A 20,903-nucleotide genomic window follows, 5' to 3' on the forward strand; every position below is an offset into this window, starting at 1 on the left:
AGGCACAAGTTATGTGTGTGAATTTTGTCTCAAGGGTCATAACGACAAGAGACTCCATAAATGCAAATATGTTTGTAACATCTGTAACACATCCGAATGCCGTACACGTACGACATCCTATAGACAATGTCCAGACTGCCTCAGATACTGCAGAAACACCTTCTGCTACGAAACACATAAACAGGAGCCCACGTCTACTGAGAAATCGCAGTGTGACACTTTAAAATACTGCACTAAATGCCAACGATTGTATAGAATCGCGAGAAGTGGTGATAAAACCAAACCGCACAAGTGCTCTCCAGAGTGGTGTGTACATTGCAACGAGATTTTGACAAGTGAAGGTAGTCACGAATGCTACATCCAACCTCTAAAGTCTGAAAAAAAATGATGAAAAATACATTTATTATGACTTTGAGACAATGTATCAGAATGATAAACATGTGGCTAATTTTGTATGTGCAATGACACAGACAGGTGAGACGTTTGAAGCTGGAGGAACAGATTGTGTGGCACGTCTGATTAAACACTTCAGACGCCCAAAATACAGTGATTACACATTTGTAGCTCACAACGCATCGGGATTTGATTCCTACATCCTGTTAGAGTATCTTAGCAACGAAGGAATAAGTCCAAAGATTATTATGCAGGGATGTAGAATATTGCATATGTATGACACAGCGTTTAGACAGCGATTTATAGACAGTTTTCAATTTATCCCTTTTTCGCTAGGCAAGGTACCGGCAGCGTTAAACCTAAGCGTGAGCGAAAAGGGATTTTTCCCACATCATTTCAACAGATTGGAGAATGCAAATTATGTGGGTCCCTATCCGGCAAAAGAGTTTTACGGTTATGAGACAATGAGTGAAACCGAGCGTGTCAGATTTGACACATGGTACGCAGGTGTGTCAGGCAGTGTCTTTGACTTTAAAAAGGAGCTAGCTTTTTACTGTAGGAATGACGTGGTTATCTTACGACAGGCGTGTATAAAATATCGTGAAGAATTCCTCGAATGTACAAACATTGATCCGTTTAAATCTGTGACATTGGCAGGAACATGCATGAAAGTATTCAAAACAATTTTTTTGAGTCGAGATACAGTGGCACTTACACACAGTCACGCGTATGTTAATCAACACAAGACGTTTTCAAACGCATCCATTCAATGGCTCGAATATATTAAAAATACCCAAAACATTGATGTACAGCATGCCTTAAATCACGGAGAGCAAGCCTTCGGACCTTATCATGTTGATGGGTATTATGAGTCTGGTGATGGGACGAAGACAGCCTTGGAATTCCTAGGTTGTTTTTACCATGGACACAATTGTCGATTTAAGGCAGAAGAAATTCAGCCTTTATCAAAAGTGTCTTTTGGTACTCTCAGAAGGCAGTCGGATGAAAAGATAGAAACACTTCGTAAAGTGTACTCCTTACGAGTGATTACTATCTGGGAATGTGAATGGGATCTAGCAAAACAAACAGATCCTGATGTCATGCGGTTCATGTCATCTTACGAGGCACCTGAGAGGCTGAGACCTCGGGATGCATTATTTGGTGGACGCACAAACGCGTATAAATTGTACCACAAAACAGCTGATGATGAACGAGTGGATTATTATGATTTCACATCGCTATACCCATTCGTTCAGTCGGGTAAAACGTATCCTATCGGCCATCCTAAAATTATCTTCAAGGACTTTGAAGGGATAGAGAATTATTTTGGTCTCGTCAAAGTGACAGTGCTACCACCACGTAAGCTATTTCACCCTGTTCTACCTTACAGATGCTCAGGTAAATTAATGTTCCCTTTGTGCAGGACTTGTGCAGAGAATCAGATTCAGGACCCTCAATGCAGCCACACAGAGGTTGAGAGATGTATTACAGCTACATGGGTTAGCGTTGAATTACATCGAGCTATTCAGCACGGTTATCAGGTGGTTAAAATTCACGAGGTGTGGCATTTTCCACAAAGCTCTGACAGTCTGTTTACCGATTATGTCAAAACATTCCTAAAATTCAAACAGGAGGCATCTGGCTTCCCCTCGCATGTAGTGACAGAGGATGACAAACAAACGTACGTTGACGATTATCTCGATAAGCAGGGCGTTCAGCTAGAAATCACTAAAATAATGCATAATTCGGCAAAAAGATCCATTGCTAAGCTCATCTTGAATACCTTATGGGGCCGTTTCTCTTTGCGTACCCATTTACCTACCACAGAGCTTTTGACAGAGCCCGAAGAATTCACACAATGTCTTTTTGGTGGTGCTGGACGGATTATAAAACACTTTTCGTTTGTATCTGATTCAGTGGCTTTGATTCAGTGGTCATATGCAGAACGTGACCCGTGCCCCACACGGGACGTTAACGTTTTTATTGGTGCTTTCACCACTGCTTACGCACGACTCGAGTTGTATAATCTTTTGGACAAATTAGGCGAACGTGTGATTTATGCCGATACAGACAGCGTAATCTTTGTATCAAAAAACGGGGAATGGATCCCTGAAACAGGTTCTTATCTCGGACAGCTCACGAGCGAACTAGTTCCAGATGATTTCATAACAGAGTATGCCTCGTCAGGACCAAAATCTTATGGGTATCAGACAGCAAAAGGCTATACGTGTCTCAAAGCGAAGGGTATTACACTCAATGCAGAGAATGCACAAATAGTCACATTGCATAGTCTGATAGGGTTAGTGCGTGCGTATGTGGAATCACGTGACACGATGCAACTGTTTCCCCGCACAGAGACCATTACACGTAATAAGAGGGGATTCACATTGCACAATAGATCAATCGTGAAAAGTTTCAGACTTGTGTACAATAAGCGAGTACTCCAACCAGATTATACTACCTTACCTTACGGGTTTTAACAATATTTTGAAAATGTGTGAAACAGATGTTTTTGACTGCAGAATGCAGCACCCATTCTCGGCTGTTGTTGCCGGTCCAAGTAATAGTGGGAAGACTTTTTTTGTGAAGACTCTAATGTATAATTCAGACAAAATGTGTTCTGTCAAGTTTGACAATTTTGTGTACGTGTATACATCCTGGCAACCAATGTATGATCAAATGTTACATGCTTTTGATATTAAATTCATTGAAGGCATACCACAGAAATTGGATGATGACTCATTATTTCCTCCTGGTAAAAGATCGCTCCTTGTCTTGGACGACGTTATGAGTCAAGCTGCTTCTAACGGTGAAGTCGAGAAGATTTTTACACAATACATACATCACAATAAGATTAGCTGTTTGCTATTAATACAGAATCTGTTTTTCCAGGGTAAATCTACCAGAACAATAGGCCTTAATACTAATTATTTAATTATATTTAAAAATCCTCGAGATAAGCAACAGATAGGCATTTTGGGTCGTCAAATGTTTCCAGGTAATACAAAATTTTTTATCGAAGCGTACCAGGATGCAACCGAACGTCCTTACAGCTACTTGTTAATAGATTATAAACCACAGACCCCTGAAAAATTCCGGCTCAGAACAGATTTACTGTCAGACTATCCGGTGGTGTACGTCCAAAAGTAACAATGAGCACGAGGCTTTCCAGAAATCTCTACCTCTTAAAGTTATTATACAAGAGCTCACCCAAGCAGAGACGTGTTATTCTACAGTCTTCTCCCGATGAGTTAATATTAGCTCTATGTGAAGTGGCTCTCAATATTCTTCATGGCAAGGTCCCTCTAACTGCAAAACAGCACGGGACTTTAAAAAGAAGGAAAAAGGAGATAAAGTACGTTGCAAATAAAAATATTAATATCACCAGGAAGAGACGTATGATTAATCAAAAGGGAGGTTTTCTGCTTCCCCTACTCAGCGTAGCACTCCCCTTCATAACTAGCCTCATAACTAGAAACTGAATCTGAAGAGAAAATGCAACATGCCGAGAAATTGTATCTAGTGCCAAAACAACAGCTGGATAGACTAAGAACTGCACCGCCTCGTGAGAATATCCATACGGTTGTGGAGAATGACTTGGATTCATCTATTAGAGATATACTACAGAGGCATGATTTAAACACTTACGAAAAATCCAAGCTCTACACTAATGTTTTACAACGATTCTTAAACGTGGTAAAACACGGTGATATGGAAAGTAACACTCTAACTCTTACATTACCGGAACATGAGACACCTCCCCCCTCCCACACCCCCGATGTTAGGAATGATGACGTCAGTGATGACCCAATCTTCTCAGAAGTTTTAAACAATGTTCCTCAGAGAAGCTTAAAAAATGTAAAATATATTATGGATAAAATGTCCAAAGCCAAACACTTGTCTTCATGGACAGATGATGGAGAATTTGTTTATAAAGGGAGAATCATTCCCGGATCCCATATATTTGATCTGGTAAAGAGCGTAACGTCATCACGGATGATGCATGACAATCGACGCCCTGCCGGCTGGTACGAGTTTCTGGATGCATTTGCAACATTAAATATTCCTCATTCGACTGTAACCAATCATAATGTAAGACGGTTGCTTGAATCGCTTAAAAGAAAAACACACGCTGATGACTTTGGTAGTGCACCTACTAAGTCTTTGAAAAAACGCCACACACACACACACGCACACGCCTCTGATGAAAACGTATTTAACTCGCCCAGCGTAGATGCAGAACAATGGATGAATTTTTAACAATTATATGTAATGGCATAGTTATGTTTTTTTTTACAAAATATTATCATGTGTGAGATTTTCATTATGTGTATTTGTGTTTTAGTTTTAATCTATGTATGTTATTGTACAACATATTGTATATAACGTCAATGTATATTGTGTTATTGTTTTGATGTCAAATAAAAGAAAGAAAACGAGATTATTCATCTGTTTACGAGCCGTTTATTCATTACATATTCTTTATTTATTCGTTACACAGGAATTAATAAGACTGGAACATTTTACCAGACTGTACACACTGGATACATTTAAATCTTTTACTATCACAGACCATGGGTTTCAATTTTTTCACAAAAAGAGACACCATAACATCATTTCTTAATAGATTATCGTCATGGTAAAATTTCATTATATCTTCATACTTAACACCTCGTGAAATATGATACAGAAAAAAGACACAATGCTGCCCGCAGGTGACAGATGTAAAATCTTGGACTTGTCTGGTAGAATGATGAACTTGTGTAGAATTGTTTTTTAGAAAGTAGAGAATAGATGGAGGAAAAAAATCTGAATCCGGAGGATTCCCAAAGCTGTCAAAAAAACATCCGACCCCGTTTCGACCCATGTACATGGCTAACCAGTGGCGGCCCGGTTCGTCCGATCGATCCGTATTACAAATTAATAGAGCCGGGAGATCTATCAACGGTTCTTTGGGGAGATGATCGCTAGCGAATACTCCTAAAAAATTTACATTACACGTAATGTTGTCCATAATTCTCGTTAGCTCCACAGTGTTCATTTCAATCCCTTTAGTAGTGTTCTGCCAACACCTGTCTCCGATTTGATATTTCAAGAAGAGAATCGTATGTAGCGTAAATTAAAATGTTTACTGTGTTTTGTAGAGGCTCTCTAAAACGTGCTTCTAACCTAATATTTCCTGATCTAATCAGCGACACATGCTGCGAGCACTCTTCATCCGGAGTAAGATTATAGGCAAACAGTGTGTAGCCGTTGAGAAAATCCTCCCTGTCTATGGCCAGAGACTGATTCTTCAGATGCCTTCCCGTGGCGGTAACCAGTTGATAAAACTCTCTCACAGCATTTCCTAGATTAAACTGTGGCTGAAACGGCCTCGTTGGGACGTGTGCCCCGTCAGAGGTGAGATTTAAATATTCTAGATTAAAGTGTTTAAACGCGAATGGGTTTTTATCGTATGCTCCAGTAAAAGCATCATTATCGGTCAATGCTATAATGATGGATTTTGGTAATGTGCCTAGGAAGAGGTTTTCATGGTTTGAGACACGTGCCCCTGCCGGTATGCTGAAGTTTTTCACGCAGACCCTGTCAAAAGGATATTTAGCCGTGGCCGACAGTAAAGCTTGAGCGTGTCCCAAGCGAAGAGAAGGGGAGACAGACACTCTTTTGATAAAGAGAGAAGCGGAGATTATTTTTAGTTTATAATCAATCGCGTCCCCGCGCATAAGGCAGAATGCGTCTTTCGCTCTAGTTAAACGAATACGAATATCTACACCGTTCAAAAGTAATTTCGGCTGAAAAAATATATCGCTGTGTATCGGAGCCAGTAGCTCGACAACATTGCTCCCATCTGTAAACGCAGCCCTTTTTGTTAAACCTGCATTCGGACCAGCAGGGTCTGTAGCATCCATATGGCCAGCTGTATCTTTGTAAAACAGTCCTGCTGAAAAGTTATTCTCTAGGGTATCTTTTCCATAATTAATAAGCATCTCAATCAAACATCTGTAAGGATACGTGCTGGATGACTGTGACACTAGCCGATCTCCTAGCGAAACATCCACCTGCGAGAAAATACTTCCGCCGGGATAGTTAACGAGAGACACGGGAGCCCCTTGCGGTACGTCATTTCCGTCTGGCAGAGTTATTTTAACCCGAGTGTATAGCAATGTGTTATTCAGATCTGTGTAATCTTCACCAGTCCCTGCGATGAAAAATTCAATCGGAGAAGCATCATTAATCGCTGACACGGGAGGGATCTCCACATAAGTGTTTTTCTCGATAGCTGTTTGAGTTAAAGGCAGGGTAAAAATATCCAATTCTGATTTGATACATTCGTCTGACATGGCATGAATCAACGACATGGTTTAGAAGATAGTGTTGGTTCGTCTTTTCAAACTTGTAGATCTTTTCACAAGCTTCGTGCGGCTTCTTCGTCTGCTTTTTGCAACTGGGCGTTTCTTAGTGACGCGTCTAGTCTTCTTTATACCGTGACCACGCCCCCTCCTCATACGGGTCCCCGGTGGCTTTAACCCTCTACGCATGACCATAAGACCGTGACCCCTCTGTCCCTCGGTGTTATCATTATTATTAAATGATCTTGACAAGGCACTGGTGACTACATCACTTACTATATTTTTTGCCGCAGCTTTTATATGCGGCTTTGCTATACTGAAACCCCTTCTTAGAAATGGAATTGCCATACGATATAACCCTCGAAACAGACCTCCGATCCCTGACGCAAAACCGGAACCGTACATAACTCCGGTTCCGGCATAGCCCGGCATTCCGTGTCCTGTTTGAGCCTGATAATATGATATATAACGGTGGGGGTCATCCTGGTACGGATTGAGATAAGCCATTTTTAAAACAAATGTTTTCTCACTGGTCTAAAGTGTAGCTTTGTCACAACTTTTCCGTAGGTGAATCGTACGTCTTTATTCTGATCGTCTTTAATCTCAATGCCGATATCTGATATGATGTTTTTATTAAGACGCACGTAATGAGACTTGTTGTGCCTGACACAGACTGCTTTGTTAGTGGTCGGTTCGACATGTATCGTCTCTAATAATGGAACATACGCGTCACCGACTGCTTGATATTCTATTATATCTATGTATACAAATAGAGTGTAAAATCCTCCGCTTATATCAGCCTGGTGTGGTGCGTATGTGCGTACGTCTTCGTGTTCATCCGAACTGTTTACATTTTCTATAGGAACGCCTGGTTTTAATCCTAGAATAATGGCCAGCTTTCCGTAAAACGTTAGCGATGCTCTCTGATTTGATTTCAGAGATATCTTATTTTTTATATTATCGTACCTGAGCTGCACCCGCGGTGGAAGAGTTGCGTTTATTTCCTTGAGTAATACTGAAATATCCTCAAAATACCCGTGTTTTATAGTATTATGATTCGTAGATATTTTTAGGGCTTTCCTGAATGTTTGAATATTAAGATCCCCTCGCACTTGACTATGTTCATCGTCGTTCAAACATTGCTCGCATTCAATAATAAAAGTAGCGTCTTCCTCGTTGAAAGTATGCCATGTTTTTGGATAGTGGAACTCGACCAACGCCACTTCCCATAATCCTTTTAAATGTATTGCTCTTGCCAGTCTAGTTCTGTAATTAGCTATCTGATTTTCAGGGTAAACATGAGCTGATGCATTACACGGTAGGGTGACGTAAAACCCCTCTTCCTCTGACATGTTAGATGTTTTTGGATAAATGACATCGTCTGTGGCTTTCCCTACGGTTTTAAGGGAGATTGTAGATCAATCATCTGTTTTTCAGGAATCCAACTATTGAATTTTGAAGGCCATCCAAACCATTTCACCAGAACGTACATGGCTTTTCCGCGTCGTTGTTTATCCAAAATTTTTTCGACCTTAAATGATTTATCATCACTCACAATAATTTTTTGGAGTTCTTGCTCATAAAAACAACCATCTACTAATTCACCATCATAGTCCTGTATCCTGTATACGACTGGATTTCGGGGTATACACGCACTTATAGTAAAGTATTCTTCAGTATAATTCTGTTCATAGCCTTTGGCAAATATATTCCGGACTTTAGATACCCTTACGATATCTCCTACGGCAAATTTAAAGACTGGTGTCTCTTTACGCATTTTTCCGTATAAATTATTAAACACCACAGTTTCATTTTCTTTATTCACGTCCAACGGTCGCATTTTAATGGATTTGTGATAACTAGAATTATACGCCTCTGTCAGATCTTGCAATATATCACAGTAGCGTTTGGAATTCACCGCTGTTAAATACCTCCACATTCGTCCTTTTAAAGTTCTATTAAATCTTTCGACTACACTCGCTTTTAAATCACTTGCTGTTGCAAAATGGTGTATGTTATATTTTTTTGTCAACTGTTGAAAATGCTTATTGAAAAACTCTGTACCCTTATCTGTCTGTAACTTTACAGGTACACGTCCTTCTCTCAAAATAGACAAAAAAGCTTTAACTACTTCTGGTCCCGTTTTATTTTTCAATACCCTTGTCCACGCGTACTTGCTAAAAACGTCTATAACGGTAATTATAAACTTGATATTGTCGTTCTCTTTCGAGTATACAGACATATCAACTAAATCTGCTTGGAACTGCTGGTCTTTCCCATACACCACTACGCGGTTCCGCTTATAATTTATTGGTGCAGTTCGATGGAGAGTGTATGTGTCCTGGCTAGCGAGCCATTTGGACACTTCATTATCAGATAATCTTACACCTTGCTGTTCTAATACAGCTTGTTTTAATCTGTCTTTACCCCCAAAAGCACCAGAATTCGCTGGGTCGTAATAGATTTGTTTCATTAGTTCTGCCATGTCAACGCTATGAGATTTCAGTCATAATGAATCGAGTTGCAAATTTGCTCAGTATTTATTTATTTTTTCACAATATAAAAGTCACAAACATTTTTTTATTTCACAATATAAAAGTCACAAAAACATTTCCAAACAACATTTTTTTTTCTTTTATTAGAATGTAAGAAGTAGAAAGTTACAAACATGTATAATGTGAATTATATCACACAAACAAAAAAATAAAATTTCACAGACATTTCAAAATTCTTCTCCATAATGTATTCGACTAAAAAATCAATAATATTACATACATCTGGGTTTTCGCTACTTAACAAACTGCAGACATCAGTTACATACGTACAAATACACAATATATTCCCTATTCTAAGAGAGTTCTGGTCGTCAGACATTAGATTGAGAATGTTTTTGATAACCCCAGAGGGTGTGCTCTCACAGGTTACAGACATGTTTATCATATGATTCCATTCATCCGATAATCCCCGTACGCCGTTCATTAATTCCATTAGTCGTTTTTCATCCGGATTTATGCTGGTATTTGTAGTCCAATTATTCTGGATAATCTTGTGGAGCAGGTTAGATATTCCACATTTAACACGTGATTTAAAGAAATATTTTGTAATCCAAGAGGTAGAGCAGAAGTTTCCCATTTTCAAACGTGAGTGATCTCCGGATCTTCAGCCACGGTGAGTTTCCATTTATCCACAGCCGTGTAAATTATTTCCTCGCATGATTCGTCGATCAGTTTTTCACGAATTAAAGATAATTGTTCGACTATGTACATCTCATCTCTGAGGTCAAACAAAATTGCCTCAACAGCTCCCTGGATCCTCTGTAGATGCGGGCTGCCTCCGTACTGACTCAAGGCCTGAGCTAATATGTTTTTCAACTCAGGTGTGAGGAGTTTCAGTCTGATCTCTTCAAAACATCCATAGAAATAATATGCAGTAGGTTCAAACAAGCAGCTGTGTCTTGTTTGCGATGGGTGATCCACAGTACAGCCATCACAAGAATTTTTCATCCGTTTGTCGATCAAAAATTCCAAAATGACAGCCAAAATAGCCTTGATAATTCGGTGGCCTGTATCCCCGAGACATCCGTCCACCTCATCGACAGTTGTGTCGTGGGCCTCCGCGACTGTGGCAGGTGTTGCAACTCCATAGCTTGTGAGGAACGTCAGATTGTGATATCCGAGATCTGCACAAAATTTATTTAGCCATTCGATGCTTTTCTGCGGATATCCATTTGCTGCATCCGGTAATCCATTTGGTATGTATCCGTCAGTAGTTCCCAGGGGTTGGAATGATAATGAAGAAGAGTCAGTTCCTTGAGACATGATGCGTGAATGAGGTAAGCTTTCAAGAGGAGTGTGTTTTAATGTTTGTAGATCGTAGGCGGGGCTATATGAAGACCCCCTCCTACTGTCCTGTGCGAAGCGTGGGAACTGTTTGTCGTCTTTTCCCATGCCTGTTCACCACCTGACGTGGGAGGGTCTTGGTGTGGGAGGAGTCTAGGAGGTGGAGCCTAGGTCTGGCTCCTGTGCAGCGATAGCTATTGTCAGTCTTGACTCCTTTCTCCCGTGTTCGGACGTGTTTCATTGACCTCTCAGGAGATTACTTTACACAAAGTTGGATAACCTTTGTTCTTCTTTCAACAAACGGAATTGTAAAAACGTAAGTCTATTTTTAAAATGTACGCATGTGTTTATGCGTTTGATGTGTTTTAATATTTAATGTTTGATAACTTTTTTACATTTTGATAGCTTTAAGAAAATGCAATTTAAACTTTTTCATTAATGTTTTAACATTTTACAAATGTATTTTAACGTTATATGTTTTATACACCTTTAAACAGTATGTAATTGTGAAAGTACAACTTTTCTTCAAATGTATTAGAAAATAGAACTATTTGCATGATATAATTTTAATACATGTTGTTTTAACGTTTTAATGTGGATCGTGGGAAAATTTTCCCACGGTCACATGACCTGTTCAGAAGCGGGGTGGGGTTGGGGGTGTTTGTAGGGAAGGGTACCGTGGGAAAATTCTCACGGTCACGTGACTTGTCCGGAGGTGGGTGGGAGGGGTAGAAAGGGGCGGGGCAAGCGTGGGAACCTTTTTATAGGGGGGCAATAAATCACTCAAAGTGACAGAAGCCGCCCTATATTCTCTCTAAAATGTCATACTACTAGAGCACAAAAATGTTTACAAGAGAACAAATTTCTTCATTGATCTAGTCATTTAATTTTGCTATCAAAATGCACAAGATTCAAGCATTTAAACTTAAAATGTACAAAATGTTCTTAGAGGAACCAATGTCCACACACCACAGTCTCACAAAATCCTGTGGGAAACACTGTATACCGCAGCAAAATAAGTAGGCTATATAATAGTAATTTGCAGCGTGCATTTGTGTAAAGCTTTGATGCTTTAAATGAGAGCGATATATGAAACGGTCTGAATCAGAAACGGTTGCTGTGTTGTCAGTCTCTCCTCTTCCTCCAGCTTAACCACATCCACTTCTGTAGCCTTTTTCAACACTTCATCTGGAAAGCTGTGTAAACATCTGCTAAGCATACTTTCAAGCAGTTTTGAAACGTGTTTTCTGTATGTTTAGGCTAAACTGCACATCAAATAGACCTGTTTGCATCATGTTAACACATAAATCCACATATTTTATAAAGACGTAACACTTAACTTAACGAAAAATGTCATATTCCTTAGTTAATCTGATAGATTTGTAAGCCGTCGTGTTCATGCTACTGTAGCAGATATCAAGCAGATCCTCAGGAAAGTGATGAAATTTATTCTCTTTTATTACACGGCTCTGTGGAATACTTGATTCTGATTGGTAAATAGCGACATCCAGCGGTATATTATTCCCAGATAACAACCGCTGAGAACAGATAACGCAGGCTCATCCGGGTCACTTAAGTCAGCAGCGCTAGGAATGTTTTTTCTTTGTGGAAGTTTTGCGTTTGGTGAGCTAAATAAAGCATTAAAACTCAGTCGAATCAATACTTTGTGTACAGTTATTTAATTATGCCGTCCAGTATCGTGGACTCGCTCTCTCGTTTGTAGCGGCGGCCATTTTGTGGCTAGTGTTTACACTGTTGGATTATGAGATACGATTTTAAAACTGTTTAATCTGAAATCAATATATCTTATCCTCATAATTGTTTATGTGGCGAAATGCTGTGTAATAAGTGGTATGACTGTATATCGTATCTCTTAAATGTCCGTCTAGTTTGAACTTGCCGCTGAAACTGCTCTCTCCATGGAAGCTTTGCGTTTAAAGACCAATCAGATCAAAATTTCGTGTATAATTATTTACTTATGTGGCAAGTAGCAGTGTAATAAGCAGGACAATATCTCCACTTCACGTCCTCATCACTCTGCCGGGGGTTATTTTGAGAGAACGACCAGCTGGATGTACATTATCCCTTAGGAGTAGTATGAGGCAAAATTAGCAAAAACACGCCGGAAGCGCGAATGCTCAAAGGCATGAATACCATACGTAATTGCACGTATACATGTAGGCAACAAAATATAACACTGTTTCACAAAATGTAACTATGTTAATGCAAATAAAAAATACTGAGCATAATTGCAACACTCCATCGTGTAAACACATCAAGAAAATGTGTGTAAATATTATATAATATAAAGATATTATAAGTTTATAATTTCTAAAGTTAAAAATTATAAGTTTATAATTTTTGGTACAATCATGCCGTGTCATTGAATAAGATTGAACCATGTGGTAACTGACGATGTTAGTCAAACAAATATTATATCTTAGACTGTTATTCAATCACATTGAAACTTAAAACTAAAACAAATTATATAACCATTAAGTGTACAAACATACCTTAAAGAAGAGTAGTAAGAGGCGAAATGAGCAAAACACACCGGAAGTATTACTCTCTCACTCCTCCATGGACAAACACACGCGCGAATGAAGCGATAGACAGATCATGATTAAAAGCGCCGGTTTCACTTTATTTTGATGGTCCCTTTAACACATTCTGTTGACTATAAGTAACGTTGTACCTACATGTCTACTAACTCTCATTAGAGTGTTAGTTAAGTATTAATAGACTGGTAGGGTTAGGGTTAGATTAAGTTGACATGTAGTTGCAAAATTACTTATAGTCAGTAGAATGTCTGTTGGAGGACCAACACATTAAAGTGTTTGCAGATATTAAGCAGACAGTCTACTTATACTCCAATGAAAGTTAGTTGACATATAGTTGCAAAATTACTTACAGTCAACAGCACGTTCAAAATGGACCATCAAAATAAAATGTTACCAAAGCGCCAGTTTCAACGAGAGATCGCTAGTTACACGGATAAACGTCATGAAGTATTTATCAAGAACGTTTTGACACGATGTACACTCTGATAAAGTTACAAAGAGACCGTAAATAGGACGCATGAGAGAGTGAAAGATACTGTGCTTCCCGTCTGCTTTCACAGTGAGACTTAAGCCCAATTTATACTTCTGCGTCGAACTTACGCCGTAGCTACGTCGTAGGCTGTGTGTAGCGCGCGTACCCTTCGGCGTACCCTGACGTGCACCTCTCCAAAAATGTAACAACGCGTCAACTCTACGCGGACGCAAGCGCTGTGATTGGTCTGCTAGGACCGCTCCCTCGGGTTTCACATGCTCCCTCTGCGCGCGTGAACGCGGACAACGACACAGAAGTATAAATGAAAACCAACGCGTTGCCTACAGCATAGAGGCTCCGGCGTAGGTCCGACGCAGAAGTATAAAGGCCTCATTATACTTCTGCGTCGGACATACGCCGGAGCCTATACGCCATAGGCAACGTGTTGGTTTTAATTTATACTTCTGTGTCGTTGTCCGCGTTGACGCGCACCTGGGGAGCATGAAACCCGAGGGAGGGGTTCAGTCAGACCAATCACAGCGCTTGTGTCCGCGTAGAGTTGACGCGTTGTTACATTTTTGGAGAGGTGCACGTCAGGGTACGCCGAAGGGTACGCGCGCTACACACAGCCTACGACGTAGCTACGGCGTAAGTTCGACGCAGAAGCATAAAACAGGCTTTAATCAGCCTTAAGCGCGAATGCTTAAAGAGGAAGACGAAGAGAAACCACTTCCTAACAGCAGATCTCTCTTCTCGCAGTGGATCTGTGACCTGTGAGATCAAAGACAGATACCAGGGATTCGTGGGATTCACGCTCGTGCACGGTGTTGCTAATAAACTGGATGTAATTTAAGTCCAAATACGTGTTTATCAACTATTTTTTTCTTTAATACACACGTGTTTATATATTTTAATATAAAAATGCCATCATAACCCATATAGAGATTGCACTGTCAGAGAGTTGGGAAAATTCACACATAATTTATAGGGCTGGATATTGACACAAATTTCACAAATCGATTCGATTTCGATTCACAAGCTTGCAATTCGATTCGATTTCGATTCCGATTCGATATTGATTATTTTGGATATCAGGCACAATGCATGGTAAATTTCTAATCTTTTAACAAATCTCTTAACTAATACTGTAAACTCTGGTAGATAATATTGAATTTAAAAATGAACTGATTTGTATAAAAAACTTATTTATTTTTATAATAATAAAGTTATATGAAATATAAACATTTAAATGGTGGTTGTCCTAAAAAAAACTTGCTAGATTTATTCAAACATGCATTAAATATTGAAGAACATAAAAAATTATAATGAATATGTAATATGGTGCATATATTTAGCAAAATGCTCCTCTCTAGAGTTAATTTTTCTAGCTGACTGACGAGTTTATGGTCACATATGGTTTTTCTGAGGTAAATGTGACGTTACATGACATTGTTTACAAGCCGTTTTACTAACGTCTTTCCACGGTTGAAACACTGATTGGGCGATTCCATGTGACATGATACAGACTTCGATAAGTTGCGCCAGAGCGATCTCACGCCACAGCGCCAAAACGCTATTTATGTTTTTGAATTTTGTAAGAAAATGGACGTAAATTGAAATCTGAGACTTTGTTTCATATCAATAGTAACAAAGCACAAAGATTATTGTGATTTATTGGATGGGATGCACGCTACATACACAACTGAAAACAGGATGAATAATCGATTCTTGGGATTTAAGAATCGATATCGGTTCGTAAAAATGAGAATCGATTAAAATCGAGGAATCAATATTTTTTACCCAGCCCTAATAATTTATACACATAAAACATGAAAATCAAACATTTGAAAAGAGATCAATACATCACGGTTGTTTAAACCAATGAGCATTAAGCTGTGTCGTCAGCAAGTCGTTTCCCATCATGCTTTTGATCATCAGTCGGTGGAGAGCAACTGCGCTCGACTGCAGAATCCGCACTCGCGAGAGTTTATAAATGTAATAAAGTTATAAATGTGACGATTACGGCCCGCCTTGCTCTGATGTCATGCTGTCATATGTCAAAAACTCTCGCGACGGCGGTCGTGTCGGATTCTGCAGTTGCTCTCCTGACAACCGTATTGATCTCTTTCAAAATGTTTGATTTTAAAACTCAGTGTGGCGAGCAGGACGAGGTTGAGGGCCGTGAGAGAGATTGGCGTGATTGATAATGAGCGACTTCTGTACGACGCACCGGTCTCGTGTCTCTCACGGAGGAGCGGAAGCATAAAGGAGGAGAGACGACAGTGAAGAGGGAGAGAGGACCAGGCCTGGACTTGTGTTGAGTTTGTTTTATTATATGTGACAGCAGTCGTCCGTGAGGGGCTGTTGTCTTTACTTTCCTTTTGTATTTGTTTGTTTTATTTATTAAATTGTGTGTTAAACGCTCGCCGGTTCCCACCTCCTTGTTCCCACAACATCTAACTGCGTTACACAAAGGTTAGGTTTATGTTCATTTATGCTTCTATATATATATTTTTTTATGTGGGCTATAATGGGTTGGAATGGACTGTGTTAGCAATAGCAAACAGCACGGAGAATGCTTTGACACTAGCTGCATTTACATGGACCCTTATAATCAGATTGACGGCTCAATCGGACTGAAAAACCTTCATGTAAACACCTCAATCGATCCGACTGAGCTCGATCGGTTTGGAATTTCAATCGGATTGAAAGGGGTTTATTCCTTTTCTAATCCGATCGAGAGAACATGTAAACACTTGATCGGATTGAAAACCGAAACTGAAAGGACTGCGCATGTGCAATGACGTAGAAATAGCGTAATGACGTATGACGCGCTGAACGATCTGTTGTTCTTCCTGTTGAATATAGTGTCATATAAATGAGCTTCCCGTCGTTCTATAATCCTCCTTTCCCTGCATGTGTGAAGTGAAGCAGGACAACGTCCCACCAGTGCTTGTTTCAGACTTTCATCCACAGATGACTGGAGAGAATGGTGAAAAGTAAAGTTTCATATCAAATGCTTCAAATGTCTAATTATGAGGATTGATTCAAAGATGTATGTCCAGAACCACAGAAATTCGATGACGACACGACCAGCAGATGTTACAGTGAAATGTATTAGTTAAGATATGTTTTTTCTATTCTGAACATACTATTTCTTGTTTATACTGAGGTGACTGCGGGTCTGATCTAGTGTCAGGAGTGCAATAAGTGTTTATTCATTCAGCCCGGCTTCAGATAAAATCTTTACTTGCTTATACTAAAGAGACCCACAAAACCAGCCTAAACTTTCTTCTTTTTAAATCTTCTTTCGCAAATTTAAGAGACACTCAGTGTGTTCAAGTGAATGAGATATTTAAGTGATTAACTGAGTGATGGTTGAGCATTATTGAAGACACCTGATGTTAACAAGCAGGATCACTGAAGGAGAAAAATCAAACATTTTATTAAATAATTTTTTTTATTAATATTAAAAAGTCACCATTATATATTATCAGCACTCAGGTTCTTCAAGCTCGCCTCCAGTGGACTCTATTACAGAGACACATAAATGCTCACATCAACCCGATCACTTATTTATTTAGCATTCATTCATTAAAATGACTTCATTCAGATTAAAACAAAAGTTGTGCATGCATGTAAACATCTGTGTGAGTCCTCTGCATATAACCTTAATAAAGCCTGAACCTCGTCATCTGTCGCATTATCTGTCTAAAGAGTTTGGGGCTGTACTTATAATGCAGCAATCCCTTACAAGGTAAAATACCTGGCCTGGAACTTTCCACAGTTAAACCTATTTTGCAAAAAGCACATACATATCTCATCTTTTGCCACCTACGCTAGAAAGCTTAATATACATTTAACCATTGCTTCCCCTGCAGATGTTAAAACCACATCCTGCCTCTCGCCTCCTCACGGGCAGTGAAGACCTCTTTCTTTAATCACTCTTAAACTATGGCAAAGGTTAGAGAAGCGGGCATGCCATTTTAACACTTGCTGAACCGCTGAGACACTGTAACATTTTTTTTTTTTTTTTTTTTTTACAGGTAACGGTAGGGTGAAAAATTCGGGACAGTCCCGAAATCTAAGCTGTTGTCCCCAATCCCGAATCCGGCCCTAATTGTCCCGAAAATTATACTAAAGCAAATTCTTGAGTAGTGATTTTCTGTTAAAACATTAAAAACTGTCCATGGAGGTTGAGTCGTCCTGCAGCCAGCCCCCAGCGGCTGAGGCATATTTTTTTCTTCTTTTGAAGTTCTCTGTAGGCGCGAATTTAAATGCATTGATAAGCGAGCGCAAGTTGCCGCAGCCGCGAGTACAGTATGTGCAGCCAGTCAAAAGAGTGATTGATTGGTCGCGGCACTGTGTGCAAAAAAATACTTCAGCCTAATGTCTGATGTCGGGTTACACAAAGCAAATCATCTACACAATTATTTAGTTTTTCTTATTTAATGACCGACAATTTAGTCATAATAATAATTTTGGCATAAGGCTTATTAGCGTTAGGCTATAGCCTGAAATGTCTGATTTACGCACTGTTACAACAGTCTTTTTTATTTTTTATTTCACAATGACATTTGAGTTCATGATTTTAATGTTGTTGTTTTTTTGTGGCAGACTAAAGACTAATGACAGACTGTTGTTCTTTGAATAAAAATATGTTTGGTTCAGGTTTGAAATTCATTATCTTTTATTATAGTCTATGTAGTCTAATATCATAGTAGGACTACCCCAAAACCTAAAGTGAGTTCTAAGGTTAAAGCTGGCGTCGGCAATTATTTTATTTTTTTATCATATTCAGTGAAATCAACACTATAATCCGACAGAACAACATAAATAAGGTGTTTTTATAAAAAAAAACCCCGAGCTTCTAACTCCACCTGGAGCGTGTTATTTGTTTTGCAAAAATCCACCGCTCCCGGATCATCGGGTCCAGGAGCAGGAGCGCTGAACGCTTAAGTTATAGTCCGGGTGTCAGTCAGTCCTTTCGTTCAGAAATAATGCGCCCTTTTTCAGCGAGCCTGGTTCGTCACAGCGGACATCATGCCAACCGATCACCGGCTGAGGTAAGAGTCTCATACTACATGTGAACGATATTTTATATTACATTTGTGTTAAGTTGACAGTTTCCAAGCTAACGTTAGCATTCTTAAATGATGTTCAGTCATAACTGGCGTCATGAGCTAGAGGGCAAAACACTGAAAATGCAGCATGCGTCTTTACATTTTCCATAATACATTTTTCTGAACATATGCCTCATTGATAAAGCTCAAAATGCTTTATCAATGGTTTATAAAATCTATAGTTTATTACTATATCTCTATCTATCTAACTATTTATCTCTATCATGAACTGAAAAAGATCTATAAGTATATTAATGATAGACTGTTGATATATGATTGAAGTGCCTGTGTTTGTTAAAGCTCAAAATAAAACAACAAAGAATGTAATCGTAATTTCTGTAAAGTTACTGAGATTGAGACACACAGATATCACAGTGTCTGGTTTGTGTTTCCCTTGGTAACCACTAGAGGTCCTTGTCCCCCACGGTGTCATTCTCTCATGCACTACATTTCCCATCATCCTGTTCTGTCTAATCATTGATCATTGCACACAGCTGTTTCCCGTCACCTTGTTAGTATCTGTGTGTATATACACTCACCTAAAGGATTATTAGGAACACCATACTAATACTGTGTTTGACCCCCTTTCGCCTTCAGAACTGCCTTAATTCTACGTGGCATTTATTCAACAAGGTGCCGAAAGCATTTTTTAGAAATGTTGGCCCATATTGATAGGATAGCATCTTGCAGTTGATGGAGATTTGTGGGATGCACATCCAGGGCACGAAGCTCCCGTTCCACCACATCCCAAAGATGCTCTATTGGGTTGAGATCTGGTGACTGTGGGGGCCATTTTAGTACAGTGAACTCATTGGGCCCTATCTTGCACCCAGCGCAATTGACTTTGTACACCGACGCATGTATCATTCCTATTTTGCACCCGCGTAAAGCGGACTTTTCCCTCCACAGACGCACGTCGGTAAACTAGCAAATACACTTGCGCTCCTGGGGGCAGTTCAGCGCAAAGAGGAGGCGTGTTCCGGCGCAAACGTTCCCTGATGCTATTTTGCAGGTTTAGAAAACAATTCCGCCAGTGACCAGGAAAAACCTAATGTCTAATGTCAGTGGCACGTTGCGCATGTTATTCATGCTATTTTAAGGGCGCATGCTTGGCCATAATCAATGTAGCGTGTGCACAACGCGCATACACTTTGATTCTCTCATCTACACAGAAGCAGCAGTTTTCATTTTTGCAAATCATACATTATTACTAGGAAAAATATTAGGTCTTGTAGGTCTTGATAAGCCTAGGGCTTCTATCCCTTTTCGAACAGTGTGATTATTATGCAAAAAAAAAAAAAAAAAAATTGTTTTGTTTTTCTTGATTTTGTTTTATTTTTATTGATGGATATTTCATGTGTTGCTGTCTTTGGTTTAATTTTTTTTTTAATTGTTCGAAATAAAGATTTCATTCATTTATTCATATTAATACACGAGGGAAATCATTGTTGTGTCCATGAAGATGTGAAAAAAAATAGGCATAAATCTAGCTTACACATTTACCCAAATTATCATACGCCTGTTTAACCGAAGCTAATTTGGGTGTGTTTGTTTCTCCATCCCCAATGTCACTTCTCTGTGTTTTACGGCCGTGACGAGAACGTCGGTCTCCTCGGCTGTGAAGCGCTCCTGGCGTGCGCCTGGCAAATCCGCCGTTATAATAGGAATCCGCTTTAGAACAAGCGCGCCTGCTCTTAAAGGGAATGTGAGATGTCGCTCTGATTGGTTTATTTCACGTTATGCCCAAACCACACCTATGAAAAATGACACTACTTCAGACCAACCCCTTTTAGATTTGCATCGGGCGCAAGAGTCATTTATCCCGCCAGGAAAATAGCAACAGAGACCCGCTTTGCGCTTTGACACTTGCGTTTCAGATTGTTAAAATAGGGCCCATTGTCATGTTCAAGAAACCAATTTGAAATGATTCGAGCTTTGTGACATGGTGCATTATCCTGCTGGAAGTAGCCATCAGAGGATGGGTACATGGTGGTCATAAAGGGATGGACATGGTCAGAAACAATGCTCAGGTAGGCCGTGGCATTTAAACGATGCCCAATTGGCACTAAGGGGCCTAAAGTGTGCCAAGAAAACATCCCCCACACCATTACACCACCACCACCAGCCTGCACAGTGGTAACAAGGCATGATGGATCCATGTTCTC

The 20,903-nt window shown here is 39.6% G+C and overlaps 2 protein-coding genes across 2 annotated transcripts in view; one reads left to right on the top strand and one right to left on the bottom strand.

The window, feature by feature from the left end:
* Window positions 1–20,903, top strand: part of LOC309488467 (uncharacterized protein) — a 145,192-nt gene that overhangs the window by 39,800 nt on the left and 84,489 nt on the right. The gene's annotated exons all lie outside the window — the stretch shown is intronic.
* LOC309508306 (uncharacterized protein) overlaps window positions 13,984–20,903 on the bottom strand; it is a gene marked incomplete at its 5' end in the record, with an annotated part of 35,160 nt that continues 28,240 nt past the window's right edge. Inside the window, one exon of the mRNA XM_082182862.1 lies at window positions 13,984–14,004. The remainder of the gene's footprint in view (window positions 14,005–20,903) is intronic.

This window comes from Leuciscus leuciscus (assembly GCF_965113295.1).
Source record: "Leuciscus leuciscus genome assembly, chromosome: 1".
NCBI lineage: Eukaryota > Metazoa > Chordata > Actinopteri > Cypriniformes > Leuciscidae > Leuciscus > Leuciscus leuciscus.